The sequence below is a fragment of the Apodemus sylvaticus genome, chromosome 11 (assembly GCF_947179515.1).
Source record: "Apodemus sylvaticus chromosome 11, mApoSyl1.1, whole genome shotgun sequence".
Lineage (NCBI taxonomy): Eukaryota > Metazoa > Chordata > Mammalia > Rodentia > Muridae > Apodemus > Apodemus sylvaticus.
The window spans coordinates 7,138,106-7,154,279 of record NC_067482.1 but is presented as its reverse complement, the minus strand read 5'-3'; the positions used below and the strand labels follow the sequence as shown (position 1 = coordinate 7,154,279).

The 16,174-nt window shown below is 40.1% G+C and overlaps 1 protein-coding gene across 5 annotated transcripts in view; it reads left to right on the top strand.

Annotated features, from left to right (window-relative positions):
• Arhgap24 (Rho GTPase activating protein 24) overlaps window positions 1-16,174 on the top strand; it is a 413,886-nt gene that overhangs the window by 271,380 nt on the left and 126,332 nt on the right. The window lies entirely within an intron of this gene.

Here is a 16,174-nt window from a genome sequence, read left to right as displayed (position 1 = left end):
ATCCCCAGAGCACCTCTCTTATCTCTGTCCTCTTCCCAAGCTCCCCATCCCATTAGCTTGGGTAAACACTATGCTGACCCATCTCTCTTGGGGGTAGGAGAGTTTTTCTTTACCCAGTACCCTAATTAGTGGTTTGTTTACTTCTTCTGACAGTTTTACATCCTTGCTTGTTGCTTCTTGTAATGAAAGAAAGCAGATGTTCCAGCCTTCATTTTCTATTTTTCTGTCACTTCCAAAATATACTTTGTATCTCATTGTTATCCTCTTGGGGGAAAAAATGTGCACAGCACACACCAGGATAAGGCAAACAAGAAGAGTGAGGTTCCACCCTGGCATTATAAACGGCCGTGTTCAGGCCTTACAGGTGCTGGCGCCTTGCAGCAACACTGCCTTATGAGTTGTCTTCCCCCCGGGGCGCTAAGCCTGGAACACTCTACCTCTCAGCCCTTTCGCTTGACCTTGAATCCCCAGTCAATCACATCTGGTTCTCTCCAGTGCTCTTTCATGGCTGTAAGGGCAGAAGCACTCTGCCCACACTCCTGCAGGTTGGAAGGCTTGATACCATCTACTGCTTAGTAGTCTTCCAGGGCTGGTGGTTGTGAGCACTGGACTCCCACACTGCTACCATATCCATCTTCTGCCTGCATTGATAATAGTGCATTCCCAAAAGCCAGCAGAGAGAAGGGAAGTCAACCAGAGGGTATGAACTCTCAACTTTTAGAATTTAGTGCTGTTCTAACTTCGGTTCTACTCTCTGTCCTATTTTGAGACTGTAAGAGATAGCTCTCATTCCTGTTCTGCAATCTAAAAACCCATATGGCAGTAATTATCTATTTTAATGAAGAAAGACAAAAAGAGCTCAAAAGAATGGCAGCGAATGAAAACAACAAATCAGTTTTCTTTAAAGAGAAGGAAGGTGACATAATTGGAAGCAGAAAAGAAGCTTTGTTGTATATGACCCAGAGGGGACGCCCTCTGGACACCACACCTAGAGGGTGACTTGGGTCAGGTATTCAGCTTCCTCCGCGTTTCCTCAGGTCAGGTGAGTCCGAACCTTGAGTAAAACTGTCACTCAAGCTCTGTTTAAGATTTTGGTCAGGAAAGAGTAATGCCAGCCTCAGGGTTCATAGGCATAGGAGAGAAGGTGTATATAAATCAAACAGTATCAAAGACACTTTCTCTCGTCATCACCACAAGCATGTTCTCCATCACTGAATAGTCAGCGTTAATATCACCACCATTGGACCACAGTGTGTACATGTAGGGGGTTCTATATCAGATACAGAGAGGAGTTTAAATTACGAATAAGTGAAACATTCCATTTTAGTAGTATGGATAACAAAGATGTTACATGAACTATCCACCAGGAGATAGAGACTCATAAATTAAGGTGTGAGCAGCAGTTACTCATGTAATAAATCAGAGTCCTAAGTAAGCTGGGTGTTATTTATGGCCCATGCAGCAATCCAAACACTTGAGAAGCTTGGGCTACATAGAGACACCTGTCTCAACAAAGGAAAGAAAGAAAGAAAGAAAGAAAGAAAGAAAGAAAGAAAGAAAGAAAGAAAGAAAGAAAGAAAGAAAGAAAGAAAGAAAGAAAGAAAGGAAAGAAAGGAAAGGAAAGGAAAGGAAAGGAAAGGAAAGGAAAGGAAAGGAAAGGAAAGGAAAGGAAAGGAAAGGAAAGGAAAGGAAAGGAAAGGAAAGGAAAGGAAAGGAAAGGAAAGGAAAGGAAAGGAAAGGAAAGGAAAGGAAAGGAAAGGAAAGGAAAGGAAAGGAAAGGAAAGGAAAAAGGAAAGGAAAGGAAAGGAAAGGAAAGGAAAAAGGAAAGGAAAAAGATTTCAAGATGGGGAATTATCTTATCCCATTATTCAGGGCCTAGTCACTTCCAAATTCAACAATAAAAATAGATATAGCTAGATAGATTTACACATCTCAAAGATATTTAACACTCATTAGTTCTTGTCCACCTGATTTATTCTAATTTACCCTGGAACCTTCCCTGCTTATTTCTAAGCTTCTTGTAACATATCAGAGGATGCCCGAGAGAACAGGCTAAGGACTTCCGGACCAGAGTTAATAGAACGAAGACTTCCGGGTCAGAGGAACGACGCACACAAGAGGGCTTTAGCCATCACGAGATTGTTGACAGACATGTTAAAGAGAAATTTCAAGGAGCTAGGAAAGTATGAACCTAATCATGAGATTGCTCTATCTGCCATTTCCCTAGACTCATCATAGCATGAGCCTATAGAATACTGAGGTATGTCTGAAAACAGTCTTCAGAGGTAAACCATCAACTGCCTTGCATGCAACCTAGAGAGGGTATTTAAGAATTTAAGAATAAATGTCCTCTTCTGTAACACTCTACCATAAGATTAGAAAATAAGAGCCTCCCTTTGACGAATATAGAGAAGATAAACAAGGATTCAGAAAATTCTTGAAACTTTACATATTTTCACAAACAAGTTACAGGCTGCTGAAATATTAATACAGAGGAGGCAGAGTGAAACCCACACACTGAATCTGCCCTCGGCATTGGCTGGATAATCTTACTCTTCATGACCAACCCAAGAGGCTCATGACATCAGGATCTGCACAAACCCATTTGGAATATTCCTTCTCTATCTGAGAACTACAGTCAATACAAAAAACTTGTCCCATAAATAATCAGAAATTTGAATTAAATGGGTATTTATATCTTATATACTTTGGATATTTTATGATTTTTGTGAGTTGCTTGAGAAGTTTAATTACTACAAAAAATGGAAGCTTATGTAATGGCCACTAGAGATATAACTATTGTAGATCAAAAATATTTGATCTCAACATGTTAAATTATAAAGGCTATAAATACTTTAATAAACAATTTGATATTGTGGAGATTTGCTGGCACTCCTGCGCTCCCCTGCTCTTCCTGACCTTGGGTATTTTTATAAAAGCTAGTGACCCCGTGGGCACTTTCTACCTTTATAGTAAATCTGCCTTCTCATTAAATGTGATAAGACCTTCAAGAAAGTAAGAATTAGCTACTGTTCCAGATGTCACTTGCTTATTGTTTATAATAGGATACTTAGATAATAATGCTAATAATAAATTTTATTATTTCTAACATACATTTTAAATATGTTTCCACAAGAGTTTTAACACCTTTGAAAAGTAGCTTAAATCAAAACAACCCTGAGATTTCACCTCACACCAGTCAGAATGGCTAAGGTTAAAAACTCAGGAGACAGCAGGTGTTGGTGAGGATGTGGAGAAAGAGGAACACTCCTCCATTGCTGGTGGGATTGCAAGATGGTACAACCACTCTGGAAATCAGTCTGGTGGTTCCTCAGAAATCTGGCTATTATAAATAGGGCTGCTATGAACATAGTGGATCACGTATCCTTATTACATGCTGGGGAATCCTCTGGGTATATGCCCAGGAGTGGTATAACAGGATCCTCTGGAAATGGTGTGCCCAGTTTTCTGAGGAACCGCCAGACTGATTTCCAGAGTGGCTGTACCAATTTGCAACCCCACCAGCAGTGGAGGAGTGTTCCTCTTTCTCCACACCCTCTCTAACACCTGCTGTCTCCTGAATTTTTAATCTTAGCCATTCTTACTGGTGTAAGGTGAAATCTCAGGGTTGTTTTGATTTGCATTTCCCTAATGACTAATGAAGTTGAGGATTTTTTAAGATGCTTCTCAGCCATCCAAAGTTCTTCAGGTGAAAATTCTTTGTTTAGCTCTATACCCCATTTTTTAGTAGGGTTATTTGGTTTTCTGGGGTCTAACTTCTTGAGTTATTTGTATATATTGGATATTAGCCCTCAGATACGTGCTCCACTATGTTCATAGCAGCCCTGTTTATAATAGCCAGAACCTGGAAAGAACCCAGGTAACCCTCAACGGAAGAATGGATACAAAAAATGTGATATATATACACAATGGAGTGCTATTCAGCTATTAGAAACAATGAATTCATGAAATTCTTAGACAAATGGATGGAGTTGGAGAACATCATACTAAGTGAGGTAACCCAGTCTCAAAAGATCAATCATGGTATGCACTCACTGATAAGTGGATATTAACCTAGAAAATTGGAATACCCAAAACATAATCCACACATCAAATGAGGTACAAGAAGAACGGAGGAGTGGTACCTGGTTCTGGAAAGACTCAGTGTAGCAGTATAGGGCAAAACCAGAACAGGGAAGTTGGAAGGGATAGATGGGAGAACAGGGGAAGGGAAGGGGGCTTATGTGACTTTCGGGGAGTGGGAGGCCTGAAAAGGGGAAATCATTTGAAATGTAAATAAAAAATATATCGAATAAAAAAAAGCAAAAAAAGAAAGAAAGAAAAAAGGAAAAAGGAAAAAGAAAAAGAAAAAAAAGAAATCTGGGCATGACACTTCCAGAGGACCCTGCTATACCACTCCTGGGCATATACCCAGAGGATTCCCCGGCATGCAATAAGGACACATGCTCCACTATGTTCATAGCAGCCCTGTTTGTAATAGCCAGAAGCTGGAAAGAACCCAGGTGTCCCTCAACAGAGGAATGGATAAAAAAAAATGTGGTATATCTACACAGTGGAGTACTATTTGGCCATCAGAAACAATGAATTCATGAAATTCTTAGACAAATGGATGGAGCTGGAGAACATCATACTAAGTGAGGCAACCCAGTCTCAAAAGATCAATCATGGTATGCACTCACTGATAAGTGGATATTAGCCTAAAAACTTGGAATACCCAAGACATAATCCACATATCAAATGATGTCCAAGAACTGAGGAGTAGCCCCTGGTTCTGGAAAGACTCAGTGCAGCAGTATAGGGGAATACCAGAACAGGGAAGTGGGAAGGGGTGGATGGGGGAACAGAGGGAGGGAAGAGGGCTTATGGGACTTTCCGGGAGTGGGGACCCAGGAAAGGGGAAAACATTTGAAATGTAAATAAAAAAAAATATCAAATAAATAAAGAAAGAAAAGAAGTAAAACAGCAAAAAAATTCAAATGATGGAAAAATATAGGATTATTTTTAAATTTCCTCAACTGTATTTTCAGAGAAACTGTGAATACATACTCTCTTAAGAATCTACATGAGTCTAGTATTACGCTTGAAACCCTAAAGTGGTGTTTTTTCCCTCAAAATCATCCTGTCTGCCTCTGAGCCCAATGCTTCTTTCTCCAGTCCTGGAGACTAGCATGGCTTCCCCCTGAGGCCTTGAGAGCATATTGCCTTCAGCTCCCTGACACAAGATGAGTGCTTACTTCTGGGTCTGCTTTGGCCTCCCTTGATCTCTCACTATCACGAGCCCACGTGTCTCCCAGGTACAAGCGACACCCTATCCAAGGATGGATTCTTAAAATAATAGCCAATGGAAACTAGTCAGAAGAGTAAGTAAATAAAAGTAATCTCTCACAGTGCCGAGGATGACCTGCCTCACACTCCAGACTCCTCTGAGACTATGCGTCTAATGGTCTAGGACACTTTTCTACAGCTGTCCTGTGTGTTAGTGGTGCTTAAATCCCAGCCTAAGAGCCTTCTTTCTTAACTTTCTAGGAAGAAATTGCCTCATTCTGTGATGTGGGGACTCCCCCATGTAGGCCAAATAAAGAGCATGCATGGCTAAAAGAGACGCGTGCCTGGAGACCCTGACAGAATGTAGGAACCTGGGTGCAGCTCCGATGTCAGATTTCACAGGGGAGGTGTGCGGTGGGGCCACAGAGGACGGGAACATTTAAATTCTCATCCTTACTTGATTAGTTGGAGCAGTAACAATGAAAGGCAGACCTGACTGTCTGAATAGGAATCTTTGGACAAAACATTTTATTCAGTCAATTATAATTCAAACAGAAACTGTAAGAACGTTGGGCCTGACTCAAATATTCAGTTCTGTCTGGCTGTTGGCAAGGACAATCTTACCTGAGGAGCTAATGTCTCTCCACATTTCTAAACGGTGGTACAATTCTTCAGAGTAAAACTAAATGACTCTTGAGTTGTGCTACGTGTGCCCGTGAACCTTTTTTGTGGGGAGGGGTAAGTGTAGAGGAACAACAGGCTGCTTGGTTTGTATCTGCCTCCCTGTATCTCTGGAACAGTTGAGAAATGAGAACTCCATGTATGTATAGTATTTGGCCTAGTGTTTTAACATGTGGAAAAAGTCAGAAAGAATGACTGCTGTCAAGATGGTTAACACGTTTACTGACTCAAACATGGGGTTCTTTATAGTTGCAGCCAATCAAGAGAGTTTTAGGTGTGGTGTGCATTGGCCACACAGAGCCTATGCATTCTGTCAAACAGATCTCTTCCCTTTCAGCAACATACTCAGGTTCTCCCTTCCTGAAATGCCGACAGCCAGTTCTGTTTTTTACCTGTCACTATGAAATTTTTAGATGCCAGTGTAAGTGACAGCATATATTTGTCTCCCTGTGCCTGCCACATTTAACCCAGAAAACCATTTTTCGAATTTATCCATACAGCAATGGATGACAAAGATTCTTAAAACAGTGAGTAATTTTGTATTTTGCAGATATATCAATCTATGAAGTATGTGTGCATACATGTGTGTGAGTGTGTGCATGTGGTGTGTGTGTGTGTGTGTGTGTGTGTGTGTGTGTGTTTTCACTCATTTGTCAGGGAACACTTAGAATGATTCTGTAACTTAGCTGTTATGAACCACATCACAATGCACATGAGAGTGCAGGCATCTCTTTGAAATACTAATTTGATTTCCATTGGATATATTCCCAGAAATAGGATTACAGGATCGTATCATAGCGCTATCTTTAGTCCTCTGAGGAAGCCCATACTCTTCTCTCACATGGCTGTACCAATTTATACTCTAATCAACAGTTCACAGGAGTCTCTATCCTCTCTCCACACCTTTGCCAGCACTGGTTATAATTCGTCTTTCTGATGAAAGCCATTCCAAGCAGCCTGAGGTGAAGACTCGCCTGTGCTTTCGATCTCTTCTGCTTGTGATTAGTGATGTTACACAGTGTTCTGCATAGCTGTTGGCCATCGAGGTGAAGACTCGCCTGTGGTTTCGATCTCTTCTGCTTGTGATTAGTGATGTTACACAGTGTTCTGCATAGCTGATGGCCATCAAGGTGAAGACTCGCCTGTGGTTTCGATCTCTTCTGCTTGTGATTAGTGATGTTACACAGTGTTCTGCATAGCTGTTGGCCATCGAGTACCTTCTGAGAAATGTCTCCTCATAGCCCTGGTCAACTTTTCCTAGTGCTTAGAGAATTCTTTTATGTATTTGTATATTAACCCATGATTGTTTATGTTTTGAAAGTATTCTCTCCAGTTTTGTAGGCTGTGTCTTCACCTGTTGGTTGTTGGGTTTGTCTGGTTCAGCCCACTTATCGGCTTTTGTTTTCCTGTCTATACTTTTGGGGTCAATTTCTAGGACAAGGTCAAGTTGACTTACACATAATTTATTGTATTTCTTTCCTAATTTCTGCCCCTACTTTTGCCTTACATTACTTTTATGTATATGGGGTGAGTGAGGTATAGCTTAACCCTTCTGCATGCGTGTCTCCAGTGTTCCATGTGAAGAAATGACACTGGGTTATGGTTAGGAGAGGACATGGTAAAGCATGTGGGCATTATTAAATTATTCATTTGATAAATACCATATAAAATGACAGTTTTCTAACATAATATGTTTTCAGGATTGATAACGGTACACATGACAAAGTTTCAAAAGCAAGAATTAGCAGAACAATGAAGGTGACTCTGTCAGTGCACAGACTTGTAGAAATTATTGTAACTTGTTTCCCTTTTATCAGGATTCTGGGGTCAGTGCAGGACATGCCTGGATTGGCTCTTGAGCTGTTTTAATGGTGTTCTCCGGTGGAAGGTTCTGTGTCTGAAATCCCATCCCCCCAGCTTCGGAGTCCTACTCTCTCTCCCTCTTCAGTTTGATTTCATAAGACATTACTGATACTGTAACAGAAGAATACTAATCTTCCTCAAAACTTTTTTCTTTGAATTTAGTTTGTTATTTTTCAGATAGGCCTCACTGTACTCCAGGTTACCTTAACTCACCGTACCCCAGGCTACCTTAGCTCATCGTACCCCAGGCTACCTTAGTACTCACTCTTATCTCATCCTATCCTGGAACTCAGGTTGTCCAGGTTGTACTGAACCTTGTCTCAAAAACAAACAACAACAACATAAAAGCCAAGGTCCACCATTGGCTCCTTTTGAGGTTAGAGCTGTCGACTTCCGTTACCTCTGACTGCATCTCTTACCGGTTCTAATTTCCTCTTTCACCATGTCTGCACTACGATTTAACCCTTCTTCAATTGACAGAATCATTTTATCTTTTTTTCCTTCCATTTTTTCCTTTCCAGTACTGGGCCCTGAGCCCCAGGCTTCCTGTAGGCTAGTTGAATGCCCATGTGACTGAGCTATACCACTAGCCCTCACCCTTCCTGATGGGAAATGTTGGGGCCTTGCGGGAAGCGGTGGTCATTTTGTCAGTTTGGAAAACATAGCTGTAAAAGGCTCCATCAATAGGATTATGCATTTAGCATACTCATGGATGTCCCTGTTCTTGACTTTACATATAAATATTCGTATGAGGTGACGGCCACGTATCATAGCTTTTCATCATTGCTTTCTATTTCCTAGTTTAAAGAATGAGAAAACAACACAAGCATATTACAAAAGTACCAAAAATAAAATAATGTTTTTCTAACCCCTGTTATCCAATAGGATTGTAGCCCAGTGAAAAAGCACAGGCCTTCCATACATGGGGCCCAGGGTTCAAATGCAAACACCAAAACTTGGGACCTATTAAAACTCTGAAAGTAAAATATGAAGAAGTTTAATCATTTCTTTGTAGGAGACAAAGGAATTGTAATTACAGCATGGAAATCATCACTTTATGAACTAGTAATCGATGTCTTTGTTGATCACGCACCTTGAAACCTTTGAAGGATCCAAACATGGAACATACCGAATTAATGGCAACGGCTCATTTGAAGGTGGTGATTAAAATGTACCTAGAGAACATTAACTCTTAACAGCAGGTGCAAGCGAAGCCACCATTTATGAGAATATTAGCATCAAATCTTATTTATACACTTTATTTGCATAAGTATCTGTGCTTGTTTTAGGATTAAAAATAAATACAGTTATAAAGTGCACAAACTTAGAACATTTGAACTTGGAAGAGTGGCATACAGATTTACATCCATGAAATTTGTAACAATTAGTCATAAATTGCTGTCTCCTATATTCAGTTGGTACTCTACAAACAAATGCTTTAGCACTAATGTAGGCTATTTTTTTCCCAAAGACATTTTCAAGAATAAACTTTTCACATCATGCTCCTCTTTGTCTAGAAATTTGTTCTAAAAGAAACTCTGAAAATTAAAATTTAACAGAAAAGTAGAAATGCTCACAGATGTGTGACAGTATTAAGTTTTATGAGAAACCTAGAAGAAATCAAGTCATACCCCCAATAGTGAAATGTAGAAATTATATAAATTATATTAATGCCCAAAATGCTACAAAGGTTTTGAGATAAAAATATGCATATGTATGTGCATGTGTATGTGTTTATGTATGTGTATGTGTATATGTGGGAAACAGATAAAGATTCAGAGGAAGAGAAAATTTTTAAGCATATTTTAGAATGTCTGACTTGAAGATGATGGGTATAAGAAAATGCTTATAAAATGTTTTAAGGAAAATAGTAAATAAATGTATATACAAACTGTGACTATGTGATTAAAATTCTATATGTGAAAATACAAGGCATGCATGCATGCAAAGGGGTTGGCATGCTCACACGCACTATACATTTGTATGCATATGCTTATAGATACACAGAAACTATACGTACCATTTAGGAGATCCAGCAATAAATACAATTTCTTCTGTCAAGAGCATTAATTTAGATAGAAGCATATTCACGTAGGAAGCTATTAACTTTCAAACAAGAGGCACGTTATGATTATACTACTGAGTACAATAAGCTTAATCATGGCACTGGGTTTTGCTCAATAGAATACCATACTAAAACTGAGTTTTGAGTATTATTTTTGTTAGAGTGCATGAAGCCTTTTTAGTTATGAACCTCGACAAACCTTAGCAGAACATCACCTTGACCCAAAAGAATGTCACACAACTGCACACACTTGTAACTTCCTGGTTTTAATAACTAAAATGTAATGTCCGAGTCATAGAACTGTAACGGCATTGGTGTGTATCTGTGGTTAGCTACGTGCCCTAGGGAAGGTATAACATGAGCACAAGTATTTTCTGTCTTTTATGAATAGGATTTATCAGGCTGTTATATTATAAATATGAAGCGTGCTATCTTTCCACTTCAGCTCAGCACTCACGGCGTGTGGCCAGCTCCCCGTTACATTGTATCAACTCTGTGCCCCTGGGTAAATCCCTTCATCCTGGCATATTGTCCATGTCACTACTGAAACTTTTTCTTCATGTAAGCATTTTAGAAAAAAATGTATTTGAATTTACAAAGGAAACCTATCCTTATATATTGAAAAGTATAAATACTTATTTGTACAAGTTTGGTCTTGTTATTTGTCCAATCTTTCAAACCTTGTTTCAACAGACTAATAATTCTGTAGCAGGCGAATTAGCTTTATGTTTAATCCAAATATTCTGAGTGGTGTCAAGAATTTTTATTTTAAGTGTTTTTCCCCTAAGAAACATAGACGTGGCGAATCCACCCATGCTGTCTCTGATTTAACAGGCCGTTATTTGCTCGTGATCTTTAATCCTAAATCCTCTGCCAGCTGCCTCCTGGTTCTGGTTACATCAAAAAAATCTGTAAAACACAAACAACAAATAAGTCCAAAGGAGAATGAGCCACAGCACCTTTCCCCACAGGCCTGCTCCCCACAAGCAAATTCATGTTGCCGTTGAAGGTCATTCTGGAATGTTCTAGAACAGCAGTACCTTTTAGATAATAGTAGATTTGTTGGGGCTCCTGATAACCAGCTCTTCCTCTTCTAGTGAGGGGCAGTTACCTTAATACAGTGACTACATTTTACAGTAGTGCCATATCCATCCTCTCTAAATTGGAGTTTGCAGACATTCACATGCAGATATACTCGCATTTTCCTGTGCCATTTTGTGTACGCTAAAAAAAAAAATCACTGAACCACAAACCACATCTGTGTTTTTCTTATAATTTTGCAGGGTTCCGAATTTTGTTAATAATACTGATGAGTAATTTGATGCTGGTGTTACAAGTTGTTGCACTCACATGCTCAAGACTGGCCTTTACCAGTTCTACAGACTGGAAGCACGACAAAGTTGCTTTGCCAAAAAACACCCTTAGAAATCTGCACTGCATGTGCATACGTGTGTGCATGCGTGAGTGCATGTGTGTGTGTGTGTGTGTGTGTGCTAAAGAGCAGAGTTTGTGTCCCCATGCATATGAGCTTCCTTATGGAGTCCTGGATAAAACACAGTTGGAAAAGCAGCCAGCCCATGATCACCCAGTGCAGGCCTCCTGGGTCCTGAGAGAATGGCCTGTTGTGGCATAGTCTGCTAGTTATGGTGGAAGTAATAGGGGGTTATACTATAAAGCTTTGTTGTTATAAGATTTCAAATATGTTTCGCCATCCTGATCACGCAGTAATATGACTACGAGTACTCAGTTCCTTCCCTTGACAAACCCTCACTACTTTTTCTTCCATTTTTCCATATCTTTAAATGTTTCTTTTTTCTAAAATGTATGATATGCCATCCCAAATCCTCTGCCCTCTTGTTTCAGGTTACATCGAAAAGATGTGCAAAGCAGGAGCAAAAGTACAAATAAGTCAAAAGCAGCATCTGGAAAGCCAGAGAGAAACAACATAGAAACATCGATTCTTTACTCCTGGGACAGAAACAGATACTGGGATAGACATTACCCACCACTAAGGAAAAACAGGAAATGATGCCTAAAAATATAAAAATAATTTAAAATTTTAAACCAAAATCTTGCTAGGTAGTCCCTGTCTTGTGATATTTTGACTTCTAACCTTTTTTCTTTTTTAATGATATCATGGTACAGAGGAGCTATGTGTTCCCCAGAAGCCATGCTTTGGAGTATGTGTTGTGCTTTCTTCCCTAGACCAGGGCTACAGAATACCATCTCCTCTCACGATGCTAGGCAGCCATAGAGTCCCATCTCACTGTCAGTCACAGGCCAGGGAGGATGAAGAGCAGATGCACCACAGCATACCAAGCTGTAATGCTCAGCAGGTTGAATGTGTCACATGATTTTCAGTTGATGATACTCCCAAACTGCAATGTTTACTGAGCCAAGGGCCAGCTTTACCCAAGTGGAAAACCGTGAGGGACTTGAGGCTGGAGGACACATGTGAAGCCCCAATGTCACCACACTGAGAAAGGGGTCACAGGAGAGCAAAGCAAGGAGCATGCATCCCCTCCCTGCCCCGCTGCCCACGGCTGGCTTTCTGCTTCAGGCTTTCAATGTGTCCTCCAAGTTGCCTTTCGGACTGTGATTATAAAATCTGCATCCCTGATACAAGAGAGATAAGTAAAGGTTCCAAGAGAAGGACAGGGAGGATGTGATTGTGGGTTGTGAGGCTGTTTTATTAGTATTGCTATTGGTTTGGGCTCTGATAATTCATTTATGCAGTTAATAGTCTATGAAACAAGGTATCAAACAGAGCAGTATAATTGTTTAAACACAGTGTCCTATACTCCATGCTCATTTTTAATTTTATGATATAAAATACAGTTAAAACCTGTGTCAGTGGATTTGATTTAAATGATGATTGGACTAGATTTGTTTTTTTTTTTTAAACAAAAACTATTCTGTCTATGAGTGTTTTATCCTGCTTTATTTGGAAGGAAATGTTTTTAGAAATGAGAAGAAAAAGAAAATAAGTTTGTTTGTTTTTTTCCAAATCTGATGTATGTTGTCTATGTCAAGATAGGCGTCACAGCACATGAACTTACAAAAATCCAGCTCTTAAGTGAGATCTGCTATCTCCAGAATAAGAGCTAATGTAAATATTTTAGGTTCAGTAGCAATGCCAGAAAGCCCAGAGAGGGAGGGTTCTTTACTGATATTACTTACTGGATAGTTAAGATGTTGCTGGTAATTCGTTGTTGTTTTTTTAGCTTGGTTATTTGGTTGGTTTTGTTTTCTGAGATAGGTTCTTCTTTAGGCAGGCTGTCTTCAAACTCAGAATGTAGTCAAGAAAGCCCTTAAATGCCTGATCTTCTGGCCTCTGCCTTCTAAGGCTGGCCTCACCGACCAGCACCTGGTACCTGGCATTATGTTGTTCCATAATGAAGAACTTCAGCTGAAGAAACCTTAAATGAAAAACTGTTCACTTGTTCTTTTCCTCTACAGTTGATCTACTTGACACTTATTTGCATTGTTGTACTATTTTGGCCTTAGGCAGTGGCCAGGGAGGATGAGGATGGCTCCTGTCTATAGTTGCAGTATCTGAAACAACATGATTGCATTTGCAAGAGGTTCCAACGCAATGCCTTCCAGATTAAACTGAAGGAGACTGAGAAGCCTAGTTCATGGGAGCTGCTGGGCTCCATTATTTACAGATGGGTTTTTTGGTTCGGTTGCTTGTTTTACATCAGAGACATTGTATCACCATGGAAACTCAGAGAAGATTGCAACATGTGTGAAGCCAGGTTAAAGGTGGAAACACCCTACAGCCTGGGGGCCCTGTGGGAGCAGGGCTGCTTGGTGGGAGATGCTACAGAGCATGTGTATGGCCCTGGCTCGGGCCCTGAGCCAGTCACATGAACACCCACAAAGGGCTGCACTTCAGCCCTCAGCTCCAGCTGTTCAGTGAGCTTCAGTGGTATTTTCATTTCAGACCCAAGATAACTGAAAATTTGATTCTTCTGTTCACCTTAACAGTACAGTTGGCATAAACAAATACATCGTCATCTTATATGTATGCCATGTATGTCAAGAAGAGATGGGCTTGTTTCATTTTTAAGGTGTTCTTGGAGGCCTTATAATTTAAAGACATTCTAGCAAAGAAAATGCATTTGTTGCATTTTGAAGGGAGAGTACCATTGTATTACAGATAACATGTCTTAACTTGTTTCTTTAATTTGCTGACAGACAAGACCCTACTAAAACTAAGGAAAGAATATTGATACATATCAAACTACAGAAAGAATATTGACACATAATATCAAACTACAGAAAGAATATTGACACACAATATCAAAACTTACTCATGGGATGAAGGATAAGGAGATGGCTCACCCATTTAGAAAAGGAATCTTTTGTAGAGAACCTTGTAGGAACCACACTCAGTACATATGTGCCTGCATACAGCTATGCACACATACACATAAATAATTACAAATAAACTAAACCTCAAAATCAGACCACCTTTTCCATATCTTGCAACTAGTTTGATAGCAAAAAAAAATGTATTTTCCTTAAAATTGTTGCACACTCTGCAACTTGACTTGCCTTGTAAATATAAGGAAGAGCATTTCTTGTTCAGTTGTATTTCTGCCTTCTCACTATATAAAAAACAGACTTTCTTCTCTGTCTGAGAACGTTATAAGTTAACTGATTTGTCCAGGCTGTGGGAACTCTGGGTCATGAAGTACTTGGCTGTAATTTAAACTCCACTAATCACTAGTTAACCGTGTGCAGGCTAACTATTCTCATCGCTGAAAGGGATGACAGCAGCTACCTCACAGGGTTATTATGCGAATTAACGGAGGTAGCGTTCCTTTCTTCAGTCTCTGAGACCTTTTTATTTCATAGGACACAGATGGAGCCACATTATTGGTTCATTTCTTGCTCTTTACCTGTCTCCATCCTGTGTCTCCCACAATCTAACTCTAAATAATGCACACGTCATTGTAAGAACATTAACATTAATGCCCAGTTGTGTGTGCTACTGAGCTAACAGTGAACTTGGCATCCCATCTCCAACCTTTCTCCTCCATTAACCATCTTCTCCAGCCCATACCAGGAGTCCACCAGGAGTTTCACCAGGTTAACTGTGAAACCTGTCTCAAATGTGGGCAAAACAGTTTCAACTGGTTTGGTTCATTCTCCCTCAGAGCCTAGCTAGAGGTCGGGTTGCTCACGATTAACTCACTCTGGCCACGCAGTGACTGCCATCAAGACTGGCCACAAAGAGGCCAGCAGTTCAATAAAACCTTTAACTCTATTTATAGCCACTTGAAGCAATCCTTCTCCATAGAGTCCAAGGAGTCCTAGAAAATGGCCATCAATTCACAGGCCACAGCATTCAGCAGGGCAATTGGAGGTAGGAAAAAAAATGCAGTTAAGTGCCCTTTCCCCAGGATTCCACAATCCACCGAGCATTTGGCCCGGACATCGTTCCGTTTCACCCTTTGTCCAGCCCAGGAAGTGGACAAAGCAGATGCTCTGCTCGCCACAAATGCCTGCTTTAGTCATCAGGGTCCCGGTGCCTCAGAGGATAATACACGGCAGGTGAACAGACTTTGGAGGGTAGGGGAAGCAGCTAGAAGGCGGGGCTAGCCTCTAATTCATGCCATCCTTTGTATAGTGCAGCAACTAATTGTTTGCCTACAGGGGAAAAAATCATATAACTAAGTTTCATAAAACATTTAAAAAGCCTAATTTTGTCCCTACCTCACTTTAAGGAACATGAATATATGAGAACTAAAAATTTGAACCCCTCGACTGGGAATCATATACAGGGACATGTTACAGAAGAAATGCCTGCTTGACACCCACCCGCTAGTGTTGAAATATGTGTGTAAGTCAAGACCACTCTTGAAAAGGAATGGTTGGAATTTTTACGAGGAACTTTAAATTCATTCTGTCAGCATTATAAAAGCCTACATCGTTACTATTTCCTTAGTATGGGGGATTGTTGCATAATTTCAGTCTGTGTGTCCCCAAATGAAGACTTAATATGAATTAATATGGATCAGAAAATATTTTTTTCTCTTAAAAGCATTATTTGATTCTGGCTAGTGTTTTTATTGTATCAGATCCCTCTTAAACTTTGTTACCGGGAAAATGTCCTCAAAACCTTTATAAGCTTGAAAAACAGAGGTGTCTAGTTAATTAGTGTAGCTACACTGATGCCTGCCTGCCAGTAATACGTGTGTGTGTGTGTATGTGTGTGTGTGTGAGAGAGAGAGAGAGAGACAGACAGACAGACAGACAGAGACAGAGACA